Source organism: Aquarana catesbeiana, linkage group LG08, assembly GCF_042186555.1.
Source record: "Aquarana catesbeiana isolate 2022-GZ linkage group LG08, ASM4218655v1, whole genome shotgun sequence".
Lineage (NCBI taxonomy): Eukaryota > Metazoa > Chordata > Amphibia > Anura > Ranidae > Aquarana > Aquarana catesbeiana.
The window spans coordinates 116,204,626-116,230,888 of NC_133331.1; the positions used below are offsets into that span (position 1 = coordinate 116,204,626).

General features: G+C 45.9%; 1 long non-coding RNA gene across 1 annotated transcript in view; it reads left to right on the plus strand.

The window, feature by feature from the left end:
- Positions 1-26,263, plus strand: part of LOC141105293 (uncharacterized) — a 153,314-nt gene that overhangs the window by 116,099 nt on the left and 10,952 nt on the right. The window lies entirely within an intron of this gene.

Below are 26,263 nucleotides of genomic sequence, written 5' to 3' on the forward strand. Positions count from 1 at the left end.
GTGAGACCTCTGCACAGTGTTCATCTAAAGCTACAAGTTAGTGCAGTGCATCCTGCTCACAGTGTTCAGCTAAAACTACAAGTTAGTGCTGTGCGTCCTGCTCACAGTGTTCAGCTAAACCTACAAGTTGGTGTAGTGAGACCTCTGCACAGTGTTCATCTCAAGCTACAAGTTAGTGCAGTGCGTCCTGCTCACAGTGTTTAGCTAAAACTACAAGTTAGTGCTGTGCGTCCTGCTCACAGTGTTCAGCTAAAACTACAAGTTAGTGCTGTGCATCCTGCTCACAGTGTTCAGCTAAACCTACAAGTTGGTGTAGTGAGACCTCTGCACATTGTTCATCTAAAGCTACAAGTTAGTGTAGTGCGTCCTGCTCACAGTGTTCAGCTAGATCCGTTCCTGTTATCTTCTTACTGACAGGCAGGCTTGTCTTGTTACAGTATTTACAGCTTCCTGAATAAAATTGCTGGTGTTATTTTGATCCTATTAGTACCACAGTCAGGCAGCTAGACTATTTACAGTTAGTGCAGTGCATCCTGCTCACAGTGTTCAGCTAAACCTACAAGTTAGTGGGGTGCGTCCTGCTCACAGTGTTCAGCTAAAACTACAAGTTAGTGTGGTGCGTCCACCTCACAGTGTTCAGCTAAACCTACAAGTTAGTGCTGTGCGTCCTGCTCACAGTGTTCAGCTAAACCTACAAGTTGGTGTAGTGAGACCTCTGCACAGTGTTCATCTAAAGCTACAAGTTAGTGCAGTGCGTCCTGCTCACAGTGTTCAGCTAAAACTACAAGTTAGTGCTGTGCGTCCTGCTCACAGTGTTCAGCTAAAAATACAAGTTAGTTCTGTGCGTCATGCTCACAGTGTTCAGCTAAACCTACAAGTTGGTGTAGTAAGACCTCTGCACAGTGTTCATCTAAAGCTACAAGTTAGTGCAGTGCGTCCTGCTCACAGTGTTCAGCTAAAACTACAAGTTAGTGCTGTGCATCCTGCTCACAGTGTTCAACCAAAACTACAAGTTAGTGTGGTGCGTCCACCTCACAGTGTTCAGCTAAACCTACAAGTTATTTTTTTGTGAGCTCTGCACAGTGTTCACCTAAAGCTACCTGTAGAAGGTTGGTGGTGTTTTCCTGATCCTATCACTACCGCAGGCAGCTAAAAAAGCTACAAGTTAGTTTTTTGCGAGCTCTGCACAGTGTTCAGCTAAAGCTACCTGTAGAAGGTTGGTGGTGTTCTCATACTACAGGCAGGCAGTTGATTTTGCTAGCTGCAGTATCAGTACATATATATATATATCCCAGCTTAGTACAGCTACAGGCCATTAGTATGTCTGGAAGGCCAAGAAGGAGAGGCAGACAGTCACAAGCCAATAAGAGAGGGCAAGCAGGCTCTGTGTCTAGTGCTGGTCGTGGAGATGGTGCATCCTCATCAGCACGTGGCCGTGGGACATGCTTGGCCTTTTTTTCGGCAGCTGGCCGTGTTGAGCCGCAACATGCGGAAGACTTGGTCGAGTGGATGACCAAGCCGTCCTCATCCTCCTCATCCTCTCTCACCCATGCCCAGGGTACTTTGTATGGCAAAGCAGCGGCCTCTTCCCTCGGCTCAATGTCATCAGTGACTCCTTCCCTAGCCCCACCATGTCCTCCTGAGGAGTCCCTCGAACTGTTTGACCACAGTGTTGGGTACATGCTCCAGGAGGATGCCCAGCATTTGGAAGGCTCTGATGATGATACTGAGCTCGATGAAGGCAGTAACATGAGCACGGACAGAGGGGGTGCCCAAGAATGACAGCAATCTGACAGTCATGCTCCCCCTGCTGCAGCATACTGCCAGGTTTGCTCCAGTGATGAGGAGGGAGGGGATGATGAGGTCACTGACTCAACGTGGGTGCCTGATAGGAGAGAGGAAGAGGAGGAGGAGGAGGAGGAGGCACATCACCAACGAGGCAGGATGCCCTCCAGGGGCCAGCCTAAGGGCAGCACATTGACTGCATCACACCCCAAAGCTCCACATGTGCAGGGCGCTGCAGTCTCTGCGCATTATTCAAAAAGTTCTTTGGTGTGGGCCTTTTTTGAGACGAGTGCATCAGCTCGCACCGCTGCTATTTGCAACATATGTCTCAAGCGTATCTCGCGTGGCCAAAACATCTCCCGTTTGGGTACCACATGCTTGACCAGACATATGTTGACCTGTCATGCAGTTCGTTGGCAAGCGTATCTAAAAGACCCACACCAAAGAACAAAGAGGACCTCTCCTTGCTCCTCATCAGCTGAGATCTCCAACCCCACTATACCTTCAGTCCTCTCTGAGACCTGCACTGAGAGGAATGAAGGTGTAGAATTAGGTGTGTCACAGCCAAGTACTTGTGGGCAATCTGCTTTTGTACACCGACGTCAGATTGTACCAGGCAAATTTCCCTGCCCCAGCTGCAGCACCGCCGAAAGAAGTTTGCTCCCAGCCATCCACATGCCCAGCAGTTGAATGCTAGCTTGGCAAAATTGCTAGCACTTCAACTGCTGCCTTTTCAGTTGGTAGACTCTGCCCCCTTCCGTGAGTTTGTGGAATGTGCGGTTCCTCAGTGGCAGGTACCCAAACGCCACTTTTTCTCACGGAAGGCGATTCTGGCTCTCTATCGCCATGTGGAAGGCAATGTCCATGCCTCGCTGGACAGGGCGGTCAGCGGTAAGGTGCATATTACCGCTGACTCATGGTCCAGCAGGCATGGACAGGGACGTTACCTAAGTTTCACGGCGCATTGGGTGACTCTGCTGGCAGCTGGGAAGGATGCAGGACAAGGTGCAGTAGTGTTGGAGGTTGTTCCGCCACCACGCCTCCAAAATGCTAATGATTGTGACACACCTCTCTCCTCCACCCCTCCTCTTCTACTTCCTCCATGGCCTCTTCCTGTGCTTTGTCCTCGGAACCAGCGGTGCTCCATAGCCCTTCAAGGGGCTACGCAAGTACGCAGGCCAAAAGATGCCATGCGGTGCTTGATCTTGTGTTTGGGGGACAGGAGTCACACTGGGGCAGAGGTTCTGTCAGCTCTACAGGGGCAGGTTCAGAGGTGGTTGACGCCACGCCAACTTAAGGCAGGAATGGTGGTTTGCGACAATGGCACCAACCTCCTCTCTGCCCTCCGACAGGGACAAATGACCCATGTGCCCTGTTTGGCTCAGGTCCTTAACTTGGTGGTGCAGCAGTTCTTGGGCAGGTACCCGGGCTTACAGGATGTCCTGAGGCAGGCCAGGAAAATCTGTGTGCATTTCCACCGGTCATATAATGCCAGTGCTCGGCTGACGGACCTCCAAAAGGAGTTTAACCTGCCCAAAAACCGCCTAATCTGTGATATGCCCACCAGGTGGAACTCAACGTTGGCCATGCTGCAGCGGCTGCACACGCAGCAGAGGGCCATCAATGAGTACCTGTGCGATTATGGCACCAGGACAGGGTCAGGGGAGCTTGGTTTTTTTCCCCACGCCAGTGGGCCATGATCATGGATGCATGCACTGTGCTGTCACCATTTGGGGAGGCCACGAGGATGGTGAGCAGTGACAGTGCATGCATCAGTGACACTGTCCCCCTTGTCCACCTGTTGGAGCTCACACTGCATGGAATAATGGACAGGGCACTTGAGGCAGAACAGAGGCAGGAAGAGGAGGACTTCCTTAGCTCTCAAGGCCCCCTTTATCCAGACAGTGTTCCTGCGTGCCCGCCGATCACACAGGAAGAGGACGAGGAGGAGGAGGAAGATTGTGTCAGTATGGAGGTGGAGCCTGGCACTCAGCATCAGTCTTTAAGGGATCAGTCCCAAGAAACACATGGACTTGTACGTGGCTGGGAGGAGGTGGCTGCGGACCATGTCGTCCTTAGTGACCCAGAGGACTCCGGACCGAATGCCTCAGCAAACCTACGCTGCATGGCCTCCCTGATCCTGCAAAGCCTGCGTAAGGATCCTCGTATTCCTGGTATCAAGGAGAAGGACCAATACTGGCTGGCAACCCTCCTTGATCCACGTTACAAGGGTAAGGTTGCGGACGTTATCTTGCCATCGCAGAGGGAGCAGAGGATGAATCATCTTCAGGAGGCCTTGCAGAAAGGTCTGTGCAACGCGTTCCCAGAGACTGGGAGGTTACAAACTCCTGTTTCTGGACCACGTGTTGCTGAGGCTTCGGGCAGTCAAAGAAGGAGCGGTGGAGAAGGTGGCCGTCTGACCGATGCGTTCAGACAATTTTTTGTTCCGCAGCCCCAAGGTATGATCAGTTCCAGCAACCATCGCCAGCGTCTGTTTTACATGGTGCAGGAATACCTAGGGGCAAGATCTGACTTGGACACCTTTCCCACTGAAAATCCTCTGGGTTACTGGGTCTTGAGGATGGATCACTGGCCAGAGCTTGCACAGTATGCAATTGAGCTACTGGCCTGTCCTGCATCCAGCGTTCTTTCGGAACGCACATTCAGTGCTGCTGGAGGCTTTGTAACCGATCACAGGGTGCGTCTGTCCACCGACTCGGTCGATCGACTGACCTTCATAAAAATGAATCAGTCTTGGATCACCACCAGCTACCAAGCACCTGATGCTGATGTAACCGAATAATTTTTTTTGAAATCTCAGATCCCTTCAAAGACTGCCTATGCTGATGCTGAGTGACTATCCCTGAGAAATTATCCTCTTCCTCCTCAATCATCACGCTGATAGCTTGTAAGAACATTTTTGGTTCTGGGCGCCACCACCAGTGCCTAAGGCCCAATTTTTCAGCCCTTGTTTAACAGGGGCATGTAAGTACAATTTTTGATGCAATACTTTGCAGCAGGGCTCGTTTCTGCGTTACAACTAGAGTATCTGTGAGGGGTTGCAGTGTTGTTGCACCAGCACCAGTGCCTGAGGCCCAATTTTTCAGCCCTTGTTTAACAGGGGCGTTAAATTACAATTTTTGATGCAATACTTTGCAGCAGGGCTCATTTCAGCATTCCAACTAGAGTATCTGTGAGGGGTTGCAGTGTTGTGGCACCAGCACCAGTGCCTAAGGCCCAATTTTTCGGCCCGTTTAACAGGGGCGTGTAATTACAATTTTTGATGCAATACTTTGCAGCAGGGCTCATTTTTGCATTCCAACTAGAGTATCTGTGAGGGGTTGCAGTGTTGTGGCACCAGCACCAGTGCCTAAGGCCCAATTTTTCTGCCCGTTTAACAGGGGCGTGTAATTACAATTTTTGATGCAATACTTTGCAGCAGGGCTCATTTCAGCATTCCAGCTAGAGGATCTGTGAGGGGTTGCAGTGTTGTGGCACCAGCACCAGTGCCTAAGGCCCAATTTTTCTGCCCCTGTTTAACAGGGGCGTGTAATTACAATTTTTTGATGCAATACTTTGCAGCAGGGCTCGTTCCTGCGTTCCAACTAAAGTGTCTGTGAGGGGTTGCAGTGTTGTGGCACCAGCACCAGTGCCTAAGGCCTAATTTTTCAGCCCCTGTTCAACAGGGGCATGTAATTACAATTCTTGATCTAATATTTCATAGCAGGGCCCATTTCTGCACCCACCAAGAGCGAGTGAGGACTTACAGTGTTGTGGCACCAGCACCACCGCCACCACCACCAAAGGCCCAATTTTTCTGCCCCTGTTCAACAGGGGCATGTAATTACAATTCTTGATCTAATATTTCACAGCAGGGCCCTGTGAGGGCTTACAGTGTTGTGGCCACAACAACACCTAAGGCCCAAATTTCTGCTGAGTATATAGGGCAGGCCCCTACTTTCAAACATCTAACTTACAAACGACTCCTACTTGCAAACGGAAGGAGACAACAGGAAGTGAGATGAAATCTACCCCTAGGAAGGGAAATTCTCTCCTGTAAGAGTTAATATGGGAAAAACATTTCTCATTTCCACTGATGCTTTCCAATCCTTGTTCCACAAAAAAACCCAAATTTTCAAAAAACATTTGTCATTGGGACAAAAAGTGAGGTGAAATCTTCTGAAGAGAAGGAAAGACAACAAAAAAAATGTCACAGGGGTGATAACCCTTCCCTATGTTTTCCAAAAAGCTTAAAAAAGATTTTTTGGCTGGAGCTAAACACGTTAAAAATGTACCCGTTCAAAATTACAAACAGATTCTACTTAACAACAAACCTACAGTCCCTGTCTTGTTTGCACCGCCTGTATACTGCTGTTCAGAGTATATAGGGCCTGGTGGCCCCACACCTTTCCTTATTTTAATTTGGGTGCGGGGTTTAAGACCCAAAGGGCCTGGTAATGGACTGGGGGGTACCCATGCCATTTGTCTCACTAATTTTCATCCATATTGCCAGGACCGGACATTACATTAAACCCGCAAGCAGTTTTAAATGAGATTTTTTCCTTTAAAAATGACATTTGGTGCAGGGACTGTTCTAAACACGGGAAACACGTGCCACTTTACAGGCATACTATAGACACCCCCCAGGTACAATATTTAAAGGAATATTTCACTTTTTTTTTTTTTACTTTAAGCATCATTAAAATCACTGCTCCCGAAAAACAGCCGTTTTTAAAAGTTTTTTTTGCATTGATACATGTCCCCTGGGGTAGGACCCGGGTCCCCAAACCCTTTTTAGGACAATACCATGCAAATTAGCCTTTAAAAAGAGCACTTTTGATTTCGAACGTTCGAGTCCTACAGACGTCAATGGGGTTCTAACGTTCGTGCGAATTTTCGGTCCGTTCGCAGGTTCTGGTGCTAGCCGAACCGGGGGGTGTTCGGCTCATCCCTAGTGCAGACCAAAACCTCGGGCACATACTCCTTAGTGCCAGTGCAGACCAAACCCTCAGACGCAGGCCCCTCAGTGCAGACTTACCCCCTCCCCCAGCACAGATGTCACAATACAGACTCCACCCCCCCACACTCCTAGCACTGACAAGGCATATATGTCCAGTGATCAAAAAATGTACAATATATCACACAGAGCAAAGCATAGATCTCCAGTAGCACTGCCTGGTCACTTCCAGGGCACAGGACAGGCCAACCACCCAGAAACTGCTGCCATGTGAACAGACCCTATGTAGCAGAATATGAAATGACCTTATGGGATGCACAACTCTCATTCTGCTACATTCCTATAACTCATGCTTGCTTTAAATCAATGAAAAAAAAATAATAAAATGTTATTGCAAAGCATCAAATTTAATCACTAATGTACTACACCTATAAGCTAAAGTTCTGGACTGTCACTCGCTGCTGCTATTTTTTTTTTTCTTTACTTGCATGTGTATTATATAATATTGCTTTACATAAAGCCTTAAGCAATAGTATTTTTACTGCCTTTTCATGAAGCACAGGATTATTACCACACTTACCAAGGAAAAATTAAAGCGGCATTCCACCCAAAAGTGGAACTTCCGCTCATTCGTCTCCCCCCCCCTTCGGTGCCACATTTGGCACCTTTTGGGGGGGAGGGGTGAGCGGGGAGCGGAGCGCACTCAAATATGCGGCCTCTCAGCGGCTGGGCTTTAGCAGCGAGCGGCCGCATATTTGTGCCAATAGAGTTGTGCTGAGAGTGGGCGCTATGCACGCTCCCGTCATAGTGACCGGCAGCTAACTGAAACCTCCCGATCGCTGCTTGCAATCGGGAGTTTTCTGATCATGTGACCGTCGTGATAGCCAATTACAGGAGTCACATGGCCAAAAGCCCCGCCCCCCAGAATTCTAAAGCCCTTAAAGGGGAGCTTGTTCCAAGGGGTAAATAAAAATTAAAAAAAACAGGAGATATTCATCATTTACTACCAAATAACAGCCCAATTTGTCCTTAAAAAATATTGCCAAAAATATTACAAATGTATTGCAATATATGCAAACTAAATATCCCTATTTTTCATTGCATAGTTTGCTGGGAAGGGTGTATAGCAGTGTGCAGAGAGTCCATCCAGAATTTGTAGTGTTAATATGTGGTCACACGGGCCGGTGGAGAAGATGGCCGCATAACTCAGAGCTCCGGCAGCCTCACGCTCTGAGCGACATTCAACGACAACGGGGTGAGGTCTCCTCCGGCTCCACACATGCTCACCGAAGCGCCTGTCACCCGCAGGAGCGATGACTAAGCGGCCGAAGATGAATAGACAGCTGCAGCGCCTCACAGATTTCTATCCCGCGGTACCTCAGGGAGGTGGGCAAAATGGCGCCAGCCCTAGCTCCACGGGAACGGCCCGATCCCAACACGGCCATCAAGTCACAGGGAGGCATATTACCACTCCCCCATCTACTCCCTCCACTCGCAGCCCAGTGAAAACTAAACAGCGCAGGGAGGAAGATGCGTTCTCCCCTGCACTGCAGAGCATTCCCCCTCAGGTATCTCTGCAGAACATGCACCCAGGAATGTCAATTGAAATGTTCCCAGCCACTGAACAATCCATCTCTGAGAATACCATGAAAAACATGCTTCTCTCCCTCAGAAGCACTCTGTTTAATTATTTTTCAGACATGTTTGCACCCTTAAATGAGACTGTCCAAACACATGCTGTCAAAACCTGACACTTAGAAACTAAAATGGCAGATCTGTACTTTGCACATAATGACCTCGTTGATGCCTATGCGGATCAAGAATCTGAGATGGAACGCCTCCAATATAAGATGGCGGACCTTGAAGATCGCTCACGGCGCAACAACATCAAATTTAGGGGAATACCCGAATCCATTCCGCCAAACGATTTAACAAATTATGTGCAATGCCTCATGAAGGCCCTCATTCCATCTCTGAGCGATATTGAGCTTTGCGTGGACAGAGCCCACCGTATACCTAAACCTAAATTCCTACCTGACACTGCACCAAGAGACACCCTAGCACGTATCCACTACTACCACGTCAAAGAACATGTCATGGTGGCAGCCAAACAGAGCCCTGCAGTGCCAGAGGAATTCAATGGAATATCCCTATATGCGGACATATCGTAACAGACAGCGTTGAACAGAAAGAAGCTTGCCCCGCTCACTAAAATCCTCCGCAATAACAGTATAATTTATCGATGGGGCTTCCCTACAAAGCTTCTGGTCACCTGGAACAGCAAAACCTACCCCATATACAGTGTGGATAAAGGCATCCAGCTCTTCAAACAGTGGCAACTACTCCCTGCAGATGCGCAACCCCCTGCCTTGCCTATTCCGAAACAACCACAAACGGAAAGGCTCTGATTTGAATCTTCTGTTTACAACTAGACCTCTCCCCACCAGCATGACCTTTGTATTAGCGTGAGGCTGGGAGCTAAATCACCTGGTTTACTCTTCTTTCTTTTTGTGGTTCGTTGGCTCAGTGCATAGCACTGGCAGTATGATTTCCCTCCCACGACACCACAGCAGCTCCGGCTGCCCATTGTGCCTGCGTTTTGACAGGCATTTCTTATGTATGTTGTATCTGTTTCTCCTTTGTTTGACCCCTCTTTCTCTAGTTTCTACCATCCAGCCAGTCACCATCTACACCGCTATGTCTAGCAGAACTCAATCTGGACTATCGCATTTGTTTCCCCTGATGCTCATCACAACAAAAGACCCTCCAATCAACCCACCAACTGACTCTGACTCTACACTGACTCTTCGGTGGCCGAAATCTCCACATACCAGGTACTCTTTCCCTGACTCTCCTCTCTACAATGTTTTTTTCTGCAACAATACCTTAGTAAGTTCACATTCTTCACTATGCCTCTAAAATTCATGTCACTGAACTCTAAGGGCCTCAACAGCCCCTTTAAACGTGCAGCGCTAATGAAAGAAGCACACTCTCTCAAAGCTGACATAATCTTTGCTCAGGAAACCCATTTCGCTGCCCACAAGTGCCCTCGAGTGTCCTTTAGACATTTCCCTCATTTGTACATGGCCAACGGCCCAAAAAAGGCTTGTGGAGTCTTTATTGCTGTCAAGGACTCTGTGGCATTTCGTCATATACGCACTATCCAGGATCCCCAAGGCTGGTACATCATCCTCATCTGCGAGCTTAATCAAGTAGTGTTTACTCTAGTTAACCTATATGCTCCGAGCGTTCAACAGAGAAAATTCCTTACTCCTCTATTCACCAAGGCTATGGAAGTGACGCAGCGTATCCTTATTATTGGCAGAGACTTTAATACTATCCTGAACCCCACCATGGACTCCACCACCCTCGCTAGAAGACCTGGCCACTCAATTGTCCCCTTACTTCATAAATACGAGCTGTATAATACCTGGCGTTGCTTCCATGGATCGGAGAAGGATTTTACTTTTTTGTCTGCAGCTCACTCTTCCTACTCCCGCATTGACTTTTGACTTGAGTTTGACTTGAGTTTGATGACACATTTCGCAACTCCCCTCCTCCAATATGGAGACTAAACACCTCCCTATTGGAGGACAAGGAATTGTACCAACAGATCGTACAAGAACACCATGACTTTTTTAGGTATAATGACACTCCTGATATCAATAGATTTACTCTGTGGAATACTTATAAGGTCTATATGAGGGGGGTACTGATTAAAATGGCTTCATTTGTCAAAAAAAAGAGGAGGCAGATCGAAGACGTGCTGAATTCTATAACCTTAAAAGAACGTGAGAATAAGTTGAACCCAAATCCCCATCTCACACAAGATATCTTGCAAGACAGGCAAAAATTAAGGTCCCTGCTCCTTTACAAATATGAAACCCATCTCAAATACCTTAAATCCAATTATTACGGCCTCCATAACAAAGCAGGATCCTGGCTGGCCAAAAAAGTAAAAGCAAAACAGACTAAACAAAAAATCACTTCTATTGTTCATTCTCAATCTAAGAATAGTTTATCTAACCCAAGGGATATAGCCAATGCCTTTGCGGATTATATAGTCCCTATATGACCTCCCTAATGATGACTCTACTCCCCAACCCTCTCCTGTACTCATTAGTAACTTTTTAAACAAAATCAAACTACCTAACCTTGATGGCGATCAACTCCAGGCCATCTCCCAACCTTTTACTACCCAAGAGATTTGCTCACTTATCACAAAATTACCCAATCACAAATCCCCAGGTGACGATGGCTTTTTGAATGAATACTATAGATATCTTTCCTCTTAAACTGCTCCTTATCTACAATCCGTATTCGACCTTGCCTCCTCCTCTGGTACTTTCCCACCTGAAATGTTAAGAGTTGTGATCGTGACTATCCCTAAACCCAAAAAAGACCCCATCTCCCCTGCAAATTACAGGCCTATATCTCTTCTAAACGCTGATGTTAAAATATTTGCCAAACTTGTAGCAATCAGATTACAAAAAATCTTACCATTTCTTATCCATCCTGACCAGGTGGGCTTCGTTCCGGGTGGCCAGGCCCCTGATGGGACTAGACGTATCATTAATTTAATCTCCCATGCTGTTCCCTCTCGGACGCCTTCTCTGCTCCTCTCCTTGGATGCGGAGAAGGTGTTTGACAGGGTCCACTAGGGATTTCTCAAGACAGTGCTTGATAATTTTGGGATTACGGGATGGATACAGACAGCCATTCTATCCCTTTATTCCACTCCATCAGCCACTGTACTCACCTCAGGATTTATCTCCAAACCAATACGAATAACTAACAGAACTAGACAAGGATGTCCCCTATCGCCCATTATTTTTACGCTCCTTATGGAACCATTGGCGGAAAGTTTACGGTCTCATCCCAACATTACAGGCATCACTATTGGCGATACTGAACATAAAATTAGCCTATTTGCGGATGATGTCCTGCTCATGCTCTCTAACCCCAAAACATCGCTACATGAGACACAGAAATTGCTGGAAGAATTCAGTGCTGTATCCTACTATAAATTAAACGCCACAAAGTCCCAAATTTTAGGTTTTAATGTTCCACCCTTCATGCAAATTTACCTAACTAATAGGTTCCCCTTTGAGTGGTCCCCCCACTTTTTGACATTCTTAAGAATTCAACTAACTGCACACACCTCACAGCTATATGAACATAACTTTAAGCCCTTCTTGGAATCACTGCCTCGACAACTATCCCTTCTGAGGACTCAGGAACTTTCAACGGCTGGAAGAATAGCGACCTTAAAAATGCTGCTCTTACCAAAACTCCTTTATCTCTTTCGCACCTTAATAATCCCCTTACCACAAACCTTCCTTTCCACCACCCAAAAACTCTTCACTCAATTTATTTGGAACCACAAACCCCCAAGATGCTCCCTCAATATTATGTTAAGGCATAGAAGGAATGGTGGAATGGGAGTACCCAATATTATGGCATATTATAAAGCATGAGTATTAGATCAACTTAGATACTGGTGGAACACCCCTAAACATAATATGTGGGCATTTATGGAATCCAACGCGCTTCCACATAAAAATTACCAATCGACTCTTATCGCTAGTAGAATGGGAGCTCCGCCACCCATCTCTAATATCCCAACTGTACAAATCTCCATCAAATTATGGTCAGAAATACCCCTATTATCTTCACACAAGGGATCACTTTTTAAAATCCCTACCCCACTGTCAGTACTCCAACACTTTATACCCTGCATTGACCTTAAATTATAGAAAAATAAAGGCCTTCTTCTCTTGAGAGACCTATACCAGGATGCATCCCTCCACACATATGAAACCCTATCTACCCGCTTCGACCTTCCGCCGCCCACACAATTTACCTATTTACAAGTACGCTCATTCCTCCATAAACATCCTCTACCTCTACACTTAGAAATTCCAGTCTCCATGTATACCTTCTTCCTTGAACCAACATCCCCTCTAAGGCGTATTTCTCTGTTTTATAATATCTACAACACCCAAGATCCCTTCTCAAAGACCACTACCATGCTAAAATGGGAAGAGGCTTTGGGAAAAACCTTCACAGACACCTATTGGATGAAAAATTTATTTACCACTTATACCTCATCCAAGTGCATTAACCACTGGGAACATTACCCAAATGTAATACATTCGTGGTACCTTACCTCGTACAAACTTTCCTAATTCTACCCATCCCAATCGGCCTTGTGCTGGAGAAAATGTGGAGAATTTGGAACTCTATACCATATATTATGGTCTTGTATATCACTACGGTCATTCTGGAACAAGATTTTTTCCATAATGTCTGATATTTGTAGCCGACATATTGCACCTCATCCGGAACTAGCCATCTTGCACCTGAACATTCACAAATTTCTTCCCAAGTTCCAAGTATTGATCATACAATTTTTATTAGCAGCAACAATAACTATTACAAGGAAGTGGAATACTATTAATCCACCTAATCCTAGTGATGCCATTCTCACTCTCAACCGCCAATGCGAGATGGAGAAATTACTGTCAATCACAAACCTCAGTCTCACAGTATTTAGAGATAAATGGGAACCCTGGTTATCAAATCCTAGCTCCACATTCAAAATTTGAAAGTCCTTCTGTTATGGTGACTGGCTCGCCCTATTCCTAACCCCCTTCCCTCCCTTTTCATTCCCCTTTCCTTTATCATCTTGGCAAGCTTAACTTGCCTAATCAAATCAAATTATAAGTCATTCAACCTCTGTACAGGAAAAATGATGCCTCCCATTACAGATTACACCAGTATGTGGATTGTGTACCAACCAATGTATCTAACTATCCTGTTTCCAGTCTTGATCCTGTACCACCTCAAGTTACTTCAATATCGATGTGACACTGATCATAGTTGACTGTACTTCCACTCTAACCTGGACACAGTTTGTTCCCAGATGAGGTGCCCAGGATAGGTGGCAGTTAGGGATGAGCTTCGTGTTCGAGTCGAACCCATGTTCGACTCGAACATTGGCTGTTCGGTCATTCGCCGAATTACGAACGATATGGGCCGTTCGCGCCAATTTTGTGTGGCGCGTCACGGCCCATAATTCACTGCGGCATCGCAGTGCATTGCTGGCTGATGATTGGCCAAGCATGCACTATGACCCGCATGCTTGGCCAATCACAGCGCCGCCTGAACAGAGAGCCGTAATTGGCCAAAGCCAAGGAGGCTTTGGCCCATTATGGCTCAGGGGATTTAGTACACGCCCCAAACTATATAAGGCCGCCTGCACAGCGGCCCTGTGTAGTGTGTGTTCCGGCGTTCATTGAGAGAGAGAGAGAGACAGACAGTGACATTTGATTTGAGTTAGATAGATTAGGCAGAACAGTCAGTCAGTTAGCTGCACTTACAGTGTATTGTGTATATATATGTATGCATCCCAGGTGTTGCATATATATATATATATATATATATACACTGTATTCAGTTTAGCCAAATCCGTTCTTGTTATCTTCCTACTGACAGGCAGGCTTGTCTTGTTACAGTATTTACAGCTACCTGAAGAAAATTACTGGTGTTCTTTTGAACCTATTAGTACCACAGTCAGGCAGCTAGACTATTTACAGTTAGTGCAGTGCCTCCTGCTCACAGTGTTCAGCTAGATCCGTTCCTGCTATCTTCTTACTGACAGGCAGGCTTGTCTTGTTACAGTATATACAGCTACCTGAAGAAAATTGCTTGTGTTCTTTTGATCCTATTAGTACCACAGTCAGGCAGCTAGACTATTTACAGTTAGTGCAGTGCGTCCTGCTCACAGTGTTCAGCTAGATCCATTCCTGTTATCTTCTTACTGACAGGCAGGCTTGTCTTGTTACAGTATATACAGCTACCTGAAGAAAATTTCTGGGTTTTTTTTGATCCTATTAGTACCACAGTCAGGCAGCTAGACTATTTACAGTTAGTGCAGTGCGTCCTGCTCACAGTGTTCAGCTAAAACTACAAGTTAGTGGGGTGCGTCCTGCTCACAGTGTTCAGCTAAACCTACACATTAGTGGGGTGCGTCCTGCTCACAGTGTTCAGCTAAACCTACAAGTTAGTGCGGTGCGTCCTGCTCACAGTGTTCAGCTAAACCTACAAGTTAGTGGGGTGCGTCCTGCTCACAGTGTTCAGCTAAACCTACAAGTTAGTGGGGTGCGTCCTGATCACAGTGTTCAGCTAAACCTACAAGTTATTGGGGTGCGTCCTGCTCACAGTGTTCAGCTAAACCTACAAGTTAGTGTGGTGCGTCCACCTCACAGTGTTCAGCTAAACCTACAAGTTTAGTGCAGTGCGTGCTGCTCACAGTGTTCAGCTAGATCCGTTCCTGTTATCTTCTTACTGACAGGCAGGCTTGTCTTGTTATAGTATATACAGCTACCTGAAGAAAATTACTGGTGTTCTTTTGATCCTATTAGTATCACAGTCAGGCAGCTAGACTATTTACAGTTAGTGCAGTGCGTCCTGCTCACAGTGTTCAGCTAAACCTACAAGTTAGTGGGGTGCGTCCTGCTCACAGTGTTCAGCTAAACTTACAAGTTAGTGGGGTGCGTCCTGTTCACAGTGTTCAGCTAAACCTACAAGTTAGTGGTGTGCGTCCACCTCACAGTGTTCAGCTAAAGCTACCTGTAGAAGGTTGGTGGTGTTCTCATACTACAGGCAGGCAGTTGATTTTGCTAGCTGCAATATCAGTACATATATATATATATATATATATATATATACATATCCCAGCTTAGTACAGCTACAGGCCATTAGTATGTCTGGAAGGCCAAGAAGGAGAGGCAGACAGTCACAAGCCAATAAGAGAGGGCAAGCAGGCTCTGTGTCTAGTGCTGGTCGTGGAGACGGTGCATCCTCATCAGCACGTGGCCGTGGGACACGCTTGGCCTTTTTTTCGGCAGCTGGCCGTGTTGAGCCGCAACATGCGGAAGACTTGGTCGAGTGGATGACCAAGCCGTCCTCATCCTCCTCATCCTCTCTCACCCATGCCCAAGGTACTTTGTCTGGCAAAGCTTGGCTCAATGTCATCAGTGACTCCTTCCCTAGCCCCACCATGTCCTCCTGAGGAGTCCCTCGAACTGTTTGACCACAGTGTTGGGTACATGCTCCAGGAGGATGCCCAGCGTTTGGAAGGCTCTGATGATGATACTGAGCTCGATGAAGGCAGTAACATGAGCACGGACAGAGGGGGTGCCCAAGAACGACAGCAATCTGGCAGTCATGCTCCCCCTGCTGCAGCATACTGCCAGGTCTGCTCCAGTGATGAGGAGGGAGGGGATGATGAGGTCACTGACTCAACGTGGGTGCCTGATAGGAGAGAGGAGGAGGAGGCGGCACATCACCAACGAGGCAGGATGCCCTCCAGGGGCCAGCCTAAGGGCAGCACATTGACTGCATCACACCCCAAAGCTCCACATGTGCAGGGCGCTGCAGTCTCTGCGCGTTATTCAAAAAGTGCTTTGGTGTGGGCCTTTTTTGAGACGAGTGCATCAGATCGCACCGCTGCTATTTGCAACATATGTCTCAAGCGTATCTCGCGTGGCCAAAACATCTCCCGCTTGGGTACCACATGCTTGACCAGACATATGTTGATCTGCCATGCAGTTCGTTGGCAAGCGTATCTAAAAGACCCACACCAAAGAACAAAGAGGACCTCTCCTTGCTCCTCATCAGCTGAGATCTCCAACCCCACTATACCTTCAGTCCTCTCTGAGACCTGCACTGAGAGGAATGAAAGTGTAGAATTAGGTGTGTCACAGCCAAGTACTTGTGGGCAATCTGCTTTTGGTACACCAACCTCAGATTGTACCAGGCAAATTTCCCTGCCCCAGCTGCTGCACCGCCGAAAGAAGTTTGCTCCCAGCCATCCACATGCCCAGCGGTTGAATGCTAGCTTGGCAAAATTGCTAGCACTTCAACTGCTGCCTTTTCAGTTGGTAGACTCTGCCCCCTTCCGTGAGTTTGTGGAATGTGCGGTTCCTCAGTGGCAGGTACCCAAACGCCACTTTTTCTCACGGAAGGCAATTCCGGCTCTCTACCGGCATGTGGAAGGCAATGTCCATGCCTCGCTGGACAGGGCGGTCAGCGGTAAGGTGCATATTACCGCTGACTCATGGTCCAGCAGGCATGGACAGGGACGTTACCTAAGTTTCACGGCGCATTGGGTGACTCTGCTGGCAGCTGGGAAGGATGCAGGACAAGGTGCAGTAGTGTTGGAGGTTGTTCCGCCACCACGCCTCCAAAATTCTAATGATTGTGACACACCTCTCTCCTCCACCCCCTCCTCTTCTTCTTCCTCCATGGCCTCTTCCTGTGCTTTGTCCTCGGAACCAGCGGTGCTCCGTAGCCGTTCAAGGGGCTATGCAAGTACGCAGGCCAAAAGATGCCATGCGGTGCTTGAGCTGGTGTGCTTGGGGGACAGGAGCCACACTGGGGCAGAGGTTCTGTCAGCTCTGCAGGGGCAGGTTCAGAGGTGGTTGACGCCACGCCAACTTAAGGCAGGAATGGTGGTTTGCGACAATGGCACCAACCTCCTCTCTGCCCTCCGACAGGGACAAATGACCCATGTGCCCTGTTTGGCTCACGTCCTTAACTTGGTTTTGCAGCGGTTCTTGGGCAGGTACCCGGGCTTACAGGATGTCCTGAGGCAGGCCAGAAAAGTCTGTGTGCATTTCCGCCGGTCATATAATGCCAGTGCTCGGCTGACGGACCTCCAAAAGGAGTTTAACCTGCCCAAGAACCGCCTAATCTGTGACATGCCCACCAGGTGGAACTCAACGTTGGCCATGCTGCAGCGGCTGCACACGCAGCAGAGGGCCATCAATGAGTACCTGTGCGACTATGGCACCAGGACAGGGTCAGGGGAGCTTGTTTTTTTCCCCACGCCAGTGGGCCATGATCAGGGATGCATGCACTGTCCTGTCACCATTTGAGGAGGCCACGAGGATGGTGAGCAGTGACAGTGCATGCATCAGTGACACTGTCCCCCTTGTCCACCTGTTGGAGCACACGCTGCGTGGAATAATGGACAGGGCACTTGAGGCAGAACAGAGGCAGGAAGAGGAGGACTTCCTTAGCTCTCAAGGCCCCCTTTATCCAGACAGTGTTCCTGCGTGCCCGCCGATCACACAGGAAGAGGATGAGGAGGAGGAGGAGGAGGAGGAAGATTGTGTCAGTATGGAGGTGGAGCCTGGCACTCAGCATCAGCAGCAGTCTTTAAGGGATCAGTCCCAAGAAACACATGGACTTGTACGTGGCTGGGAGGAGGTGGCTGCGGACCATGTCGTCCTTAGTGACCCAGAGGACTCCGGACTGAATGCCTCAGCGAACCTACGCTGCATGGCCTCCCTGATCCTGCAAAGCCTGCGTAAGGATCCTCGTATTCATGGTATCAAGGAGAAGGACCAATACTGGCTGGCAACCCTCCTTGATCCACGTTACAAGGGTAAGGTTGCGGACCTTATCTTGCCATCGCAGAGGGGGCAGAGGATGAAACATCTTCAGGAGGCCTTGCAGAAAGGTCTGTGCAACGCGTTCCCAGAGACTGGGAGGTTACAAACTCCTGTTTCTGGACAACGTGTTGCTGAGGCTTTGGTCAGTCAAAGAAGGAGCGGTGGAGAAGGTGGCCGTCTGACCAATGCGTTCAGACAATTTTTTGGTCCGCAGCCCCAAGGTATGATCGGTTCCAGCAACCATCGCCAGCGTCTGTTTTACATGGTGCAGGAATACCTAGGGGCAAGATCAGACTTGGACACCTTTCCCACCGAAAATCCTCTGGGTTACTGGGTCTTGAGGATGGATCACTGGCCAGAGCTTGCCCAGTATGCAATTGAGCTACTGGCCTGTCCTGCATCCAGTGTTCTTTCGGAAAGCACATTCAGTGCTGCTGGAGGCGTGGTAACCGATCACAGGGTGCGTCTGTCCACGGACTCGGTCGATCGACTGACCTTCATAAAAATGAATCAGTCTTGGATCACCACCAGCTAGCAAGCACCTGATGCTGATGTAACCGAATAATTTTTTTTTAAATCTCAGATCCCTTCAAAGACTGCCTATGCTGATGCTGAGTGACTTTCCCTGAGTAATTATCCTCTTCCTCCTCAATCATCACACTGATAGCTTATAAGAACATTTTTGGTTCTGGGCGCCACCACCAGTGCCTAAGGCACAATTTTTCAGCCCCTGTTTAACAGGGGCGTGTAATTACAATTTTTGATGCAATACTTTGCAGCAGGGCTCGTTCCTGCGTTCCAACTAGAGTGTCTGTGAGGGGCTGCAGTGTTGTGGCACCAGCACCAACCAGTGCCTAAGGCCCAATTTTTCTGCCCCTGTTTAACAGGGGCGTGTAATTACAATTTTTGATGCAATACTTTGCAGCAGGGCTCATTCCTGCGTTCCAACTAGAGTGTCTGTGAGGGGTTGCAGTGTTGTGGCACCAGCACCAGTGCCTAAGGCCAAATTTTTCTGCCCCTGTTTAACAGGGGCGTGTAATTACAATTTTTGATGCAATACTTTGCAGCAGGGCTCGTTCCTGCGTTCCAACTAGAGTGTCTGTGAGGGGTTGCAGTGTTGTGGCACCAGCACCAGTGCCTAAGGCCCAGTTTTTCTGCCCCTGTTTAACAGGGGCGTGTAATTACAATTTTTGATGCAATACTTTGCAGCAGGGCTCGTTCCTGCGTTCCAACTAGAGTGTCTGTGAGGGGTTGCAGTGTTGTGGCACCAGCACCCACACCACCACCACCAAAGGCCCAATTTTTCTGCCTCTGTTCAACAGGGGCATGTAATTACAATTCTTGATCTAATATTTCACAGCAGGGCCCATTTCTGCACCCACCAAGAGCGAGTGAGGACTTACAGTGTTGTGGCACCAACACCACCACCAAAGGCCCAGTTTTTCTGCCCCTGTTCAACAGGGGCATGTAATTACAATTCTTGATCTAATATTTCACAGCAGGGCCCTGTGAGGGCTTACGTTGTTGTGGCCACAACAACACCTAAGGCCCAAATTTCTGCTGAGTATATAGGGCAGGCCCCCACTTTCAAACATCTAACTTACAACCGACTCCTACTTGCAAACGGAAGGAAACAACAGGAAGTGAGATGAAATCTACCCCTAGGAAGGGAAATTCTCTCCTGCAAGAGTTAATATGGGAAAAACATTTCTCCTTTCCACTGATGCTTTCCAATCCTTGTTCCACAAAAAAACCCAAATTCTCAAAAAACATTTGTCATTGGGACAAAAAGTGAGGTGAAATCTTCTAAAGAGGAGGAAAGACAGCAAAACAAATGTCACAGGGGTGATAACCCTTCCCTATGTTTTCCAAAAAGCTTAAAAAAGATTTTTTGGCTGGAGCTAAACACGTTAAAAATGTACCCGTTCAAAATGACAAACAGATTCTACTTAACAACAAACCTACAGTCCCTGTCTTGTTTGCACCGCCTGTATACTGCTGTTCAGAGTATATAGGGCCTGGTGGCCCCACACCTTTCCTTATTTTAATTTGGGTGCGGGGTTCCCCTTAATATCCATAGAAGACCCAAAGGGCCTGGTAATGGACTGGGGGGTACCCATGCCGTCCGTCTCACTGATTTTCATCCATATTGCCAGGACCCGACATTACATTAAACCCGCAAGCAGTTTTAAATGAGATTTTTTCCTTTAAAAATGACATTTGGTGCAGGGACTGTTCTAAACTCGGGAAATACGCGCCACTTTACAGGCATACTATAGACACCCCCCAGGTACGATATTTAAAGGAATATTTCACTTTTTTTTTTTTTACTTTAAGCATCATTAAAATCATTGCTCCCGCAAAAACGGCCGTTTTTAAAAGTTTTTTTTGCATTGATACATGTCCCCTGGGGTAGGACCCGGGTCCCCAAACAGTTTTTAGGACAATACCATGCAAATTAGCCTTTAAAATGAGCACTTTTGATTTCGAACTTTCGAGTCCCATAGACGTCAATGGGGTTCTAACGTTCATGCGAACTTTCGGTCCGTTCGCAGGTTCTGGTGCGAACCGAACCGGGGGGTGTTCGGCTCATCCCTAGTGGCAGTACTTCAACTGTAAGATAAGTATTGTTACCTCCACAGTTCAAGTTTATGTTACTTTATTTGGCATGGTATACTATGTGTGATCTTTTCACAAAAGATGTACTGTACAGAGTGTATCACATTTTTATCTGTTTGTACCCTTCTCTATAAAAACTCAATAAAAACTATTGAAATAATATGTGGTCACACCCCTTTAGCACCTGATAGTTTAACCCCTTTAATACCAGACACTTTGGCCCCTTCCTGCCCAGGCCAATTTTCAGCTTTTAGCGCTGTCGCATTTTGAATGACAATTGCACGGTCATGCTACACTGTACCCAAACAAATTTTTTATCATTTTGTTCCCACAAATAGAGATTTCTTTTGCCGGTATTTGATCACTGCTGGGGTTTTTATTTTTTGCACAACGAAAAAAAAAAGACTGAATTTTTTTTTTTTTTAAAGTTTTCTTTTGTTTCTGTTATAAAATTTTGTAAATAAGTATGTTTTCTTCTTCACTGATGGGCACTGATGAGGCTGGACTGACGGCACTAATGGGCACTGAGGAGGTGGCACCAATGAGGTGGCACTGATGAGGTGACACTGATGGGCACTGATGATGGGCACTAATATACTGCACTGATGGGCACCGATAGGTGATACTGGTGTGCACTGATGATTGGACACGGCTGATCACATGGTAAAGAGCCCCTGGTCAGAGGCTGTTTACCGTGATTGGTGTTGTGGTGTGTCAGACCCACGGCACGTGCCGGCTGTTATCCTGAAAGACATAATATGACGTTCAGTCAGGCTAACGGAACCACCGCCCAGCCGCTATTCTGCTATAATCCGGATGGGAAGTGGTTAAATACATGTAGAAGCTATTGATATTTGAGCACAGGTATATCTTTTCTCTGTTTTAACACAGGTCAGTGACCAGATCTGAACCTAGTCGCTCTCCCCCACCTTGGGTCTTTATGCCCCATGTTGGCATGGTGTCCACCTTTTCATTTGCAGTGACAAGGCAGTGTAGGACTGGCCAGAAGAGGGATTACTCTGACACAGTTGGTCAGCTTAAATGTGTATTGCAATATATGTGAACTAAATTTACCTGTTTTTCATTGCATAGTTTGCTGAGAAGGGTGTAGCAGTGTGCAGAGGGTCCATCCAGAACCTATTAACCACTTCCCAACCAGCTCCTGTACAGATATACGGTGGCAGGATGGCTCTCCTGCATGAATTGCAGTATATGTACGGTGGCTCCTTTAAGAGCCGTAGCAGGCACCGGCCGGCCACCCTCGATCGCAGGCATGAGAGCCAAAATGTAAACACACAAATCCCTGTTCTGACAGGGGAGGAGAGACAGATCGTCTGTACCTACTAAGTAGGAACAACGATCTGGCTCCTCCTCTACTCAGTCACATCCCCTCACACACACCTAGGCAACACATTTAACCCCTTGATCGCCCCCTAGTGTTAAACCCTTCTCTACCAGTGACATTTACACAGTAATCAGTGCATTTTTATAGCACTAATCACTGTATAAATGTCGATGGTCCCAAAAAAGTGTCAAAAGTTTCCAATCTGTCCGCCACAATGTTGCAGTCTTGATAAAAATCGCTGATCGCCGCCATTACTAGTAAAACTAATTAAAAAAATTAAAATGCCATAAATCTATTCCCTATTTTGTAGACGCTATAACTTTTGTGCAAACCAATCAATATACGTTTATTGCGATTTTTTTACCAAAAATATGTAGAAGAATAGACATCTGCCTAAACTGTTAAAGAAAATTGTTTTTTTTTTTAATTCGGAGGATATTTATTATAGCAAAAAGTAAAAAATATATTTTTTTTTTCAAAATTGTCCGTCTTTTTTATTTATAGCCCCAAAAAAAAAAAACGCAGAGGTGATCAAATACCACCAAAAGAAAGCTCTATTTGTGGGAAAAAAAGGATGTCAATTTTATTTGGGTGCAACTTGCACGACCGCGCAATTGTCAGTTAAAGTGATGCAGTGCCGTATCACAAAAAAATGGCCTCAGGAAGGGGGTAAATCCTTCAGGGGCTGAAGTGGTTAAAATGGGTGCACAGACAACATTTTTACTGCAGAAGAGACATGCTTTGTACAGTGAGCCATGCTGTTTTATGTGAATTAGAGAAAGAGCGACCAACTCTCCTAGGGAAGAAAGGAGCCGTGCCACATCCAAAACATAAACAACAGAAAAATGGGGTTCCCCTGAGTGGATTTTCCCGGCATTTGCACATAAGATATGTATAGTAGCAGAGTACAGACTCATATAGAGAATAAAAAAGTATGTTTATTAATGAAAGAATTCATTTTCTAAAAACAATGTGGACGTCATGAATAACAAAAACATATTACATAAGCGACATGGTCAACAATGATAACGTATACAGAATAAAAAACTCTCTTCAAACCCGACGCATTTCGGGGTACATAGTATATCAGTCCTTCTTCAGGGGCATAATTGAAAAGAGGGATTCATCTGAATTAATTGGAAAAAATATGATAAATCAATCGATTATTATATAGAATTATCGATAGAAATCCGTTTAGAGGTTAAATGATCAGTTGATCACTTACCTGAAAATTTTATCATTGGTTGCTCTGAGGAAAAGTTTAAAAACCACATAAGAAAAGCAAGGCGTATTGCGGGGGGTGGTGGCCAAGTGTATAGATGTAGATACAAGTGCTGCTCCTTAGGTGTTATGAATTCAAGTAGATGTTAGTATACCACAACTCTCCACAAGGAGGCACAAGGTTTCACCTATTCCTGCCCCCCACGGATGCGTGCAAGCCAGATCAATATACTAGGGCTAAAGAGGCAACCCTGTAAACAAAATTTGAATGAGTACCAGGAGTATAAAAAATAACATTTAGAAAAAATTATTAGGGGGCAGGCTGGTGTGGGAAATTGTCAAATACAGATTGAAAATTTTATGTAATATAAATTACCTGTGTTGTGTAGAAAATTTATAATCTATCTTATAAAAATATATAGAGACATTCCACTATAGAGTGGACAAGTATATATAATGTATACAGGTAATGTACAATTTACGCAGGTTATGTGTAGATAATGCTGTGGTGGACCCAACTATTTTGTTTAGCACTGATTCGCCCATATGGATCCAGTGCTGTAATTGTAGTGTGTTGAAAAACCTGATTTGCAGACTAATAGTTGAGTCTTGAAAGGAAAAAGGCAGTAATGCCGGCTGTATATTCCCAGATGAACATTGCATAAGAGAGAAGAAAAGCTCAGCCACATCCTAATTTGTTGTAACACAAGAGAAAAACAAGTACCTTGATTCAATGGTGTATAGATTCAGCTAACTACATAGCCCAGCGTCCGGCAGGTAGATCGCCTTAGCTGGGAATGAGTGGGGCTGATGTATATAGTGGACGGGCCCCAATCAGCTGGTGCTGTAATCGCGCACAGCTGTGTAATGGAGCCCGTCAGCTGAGAAGCCTCATTACAACCCCCTGAGACGGGGATGCGTGGCGCCGCCCCTGCCGCCCATTACAACAAATTAGGATGTGGCTGAGCTTTTCTTCTCTCTTATGCAATGTTCATCTGGGAATATACAGCCAGCATTACTGCCTTTTTCCTTTCAAGACTCAACCATTAGTCTGCAAATCAGGTTTTTCAATACACTACGATTACAGCACTGGATCCATATGGGCGAATCAGTGCTAAACAAAATAGTTGGGTCCACCACAGCATTATCTACACATAACCTGCGTAAATTGTACATTACCTGTATACATTATATATACTTGTCCACTCTATAGTGGAATGTCTCTATATATTTTTATAAGATAGATTATAAATTTTCTACACAACACAGGTAATTTATATTACATAAAATTTTCAATCTGTATTTGACAATTTCCCACACCAGCCTGCCCCCTAATAATTTTTTCTAAATGTTATTTTTTATACTCCTGGTACTCATTCAAATTTTGTTTACAGGATTGCCTCTTTAGCCCCAGTATATCGCTCTGGCTTGCACGCATCCGTGGGGGGCAGGAATTGGTGAAACCTTGTGCCTCCTTGTTTAGAGTTGTGGTATACTAACATCTACTTGAATTCATAACACTTAAGGAGCAGCACTTGTATCTACATCTATACACTTGGCTACCACCACCCGCAATACGCCTTGCTTTTCTTATGTGGTTTTTAAACTTTTCCTCAGAGCAACCAATGATAAAATTTTCAGGTAAGTGATCAACTGATCATTTAACCTCTAAACGGATTTCTATCGATAATTCTATATAATAATCGATTGATTTATCATATTTTTTCCAATTAATTCAGATGAATCCCTCTTTTCAATTATTCCCCTGAAGAAGGACTGATATACTATGTACCCCGAAACGCATCGGGTTTGAAGAGAGTTTTTTATTCTGTATACGTTATCATTGTTGACCATGTCGATTATGTAATATGTTTTTGTTATTCATGACGTCCACATTGTTTTTAGAAAATGAATTCTTTCATTAATAAACATACTTTTTTATTCTCTATATGAGTCTGTACTCTGCTACTATACATATCTTATGTGCAAGTGCCGGGAAAATCCACTCAGGGGAACCCCATTTTTCTGTTTTTTATGTGAATTAGCTACTTGTGAGATAAATACTACAGGAGTTATTTTGCCACAACAATGTATGCGGTATCTAATTCTTAATGAATTGACTCCAGTAGATGACGGCTATAAAGAAGGCATTGTAAGGAAGATTTTTATCGGAAACAGCTGCCTGCCCCTACACACCTTTACCTATAATGAATGTGTATGGTTCTGTATCCCCCAAAAACCTTAACTTCTGCTTTTAGTGATTCTGAACCCTTTTAAGTGAGTAGGTGTAAAACAATGGAATTGGCTCTCCATTGTTTGTATATACAAGCCTCGGCCCTGCATTGTCTGCTCTTAAGAAGCGCTTCGTTGAAGCCCTTTTGCCTGGCTTTCCTAGATGCAAGCTAAATAAAATATATTCATAATTAAAATATTTTACAGCTATTAATGGAGATTTCACATAAACTCATAAGGCAACAGGGGACAACATTACATTACAGCCGCAAGCAGTTTTAAATGACTTGTATTCCTTTAGAAATGTCATTTTGTGCAGGGACTGTTCTAAACACGGGAAAAATGCGCCACTTTACAGGCATACTATAATCACCCCCCAGGCACGATATTTAAAGGAATATTTAACTTTTATTGTTTCACATGGGTTGGTTGTTTCTGGGCCCTCTGACAGCTATCCATTCCAGACTGAGGTAGCGCCATTGAGATGCGAGATTCAGTGCATCCCTCACAGATCCCTTTTTTTGTACAAACTTTATTTGTGTGTACAAAAGTACATGTCATTCATGTCACTGTACAGCAGCGAAATGAGCTGCACTGCTGTACAGTGGCATGTGATTCTGTACAGTGTGCTACAATACAATT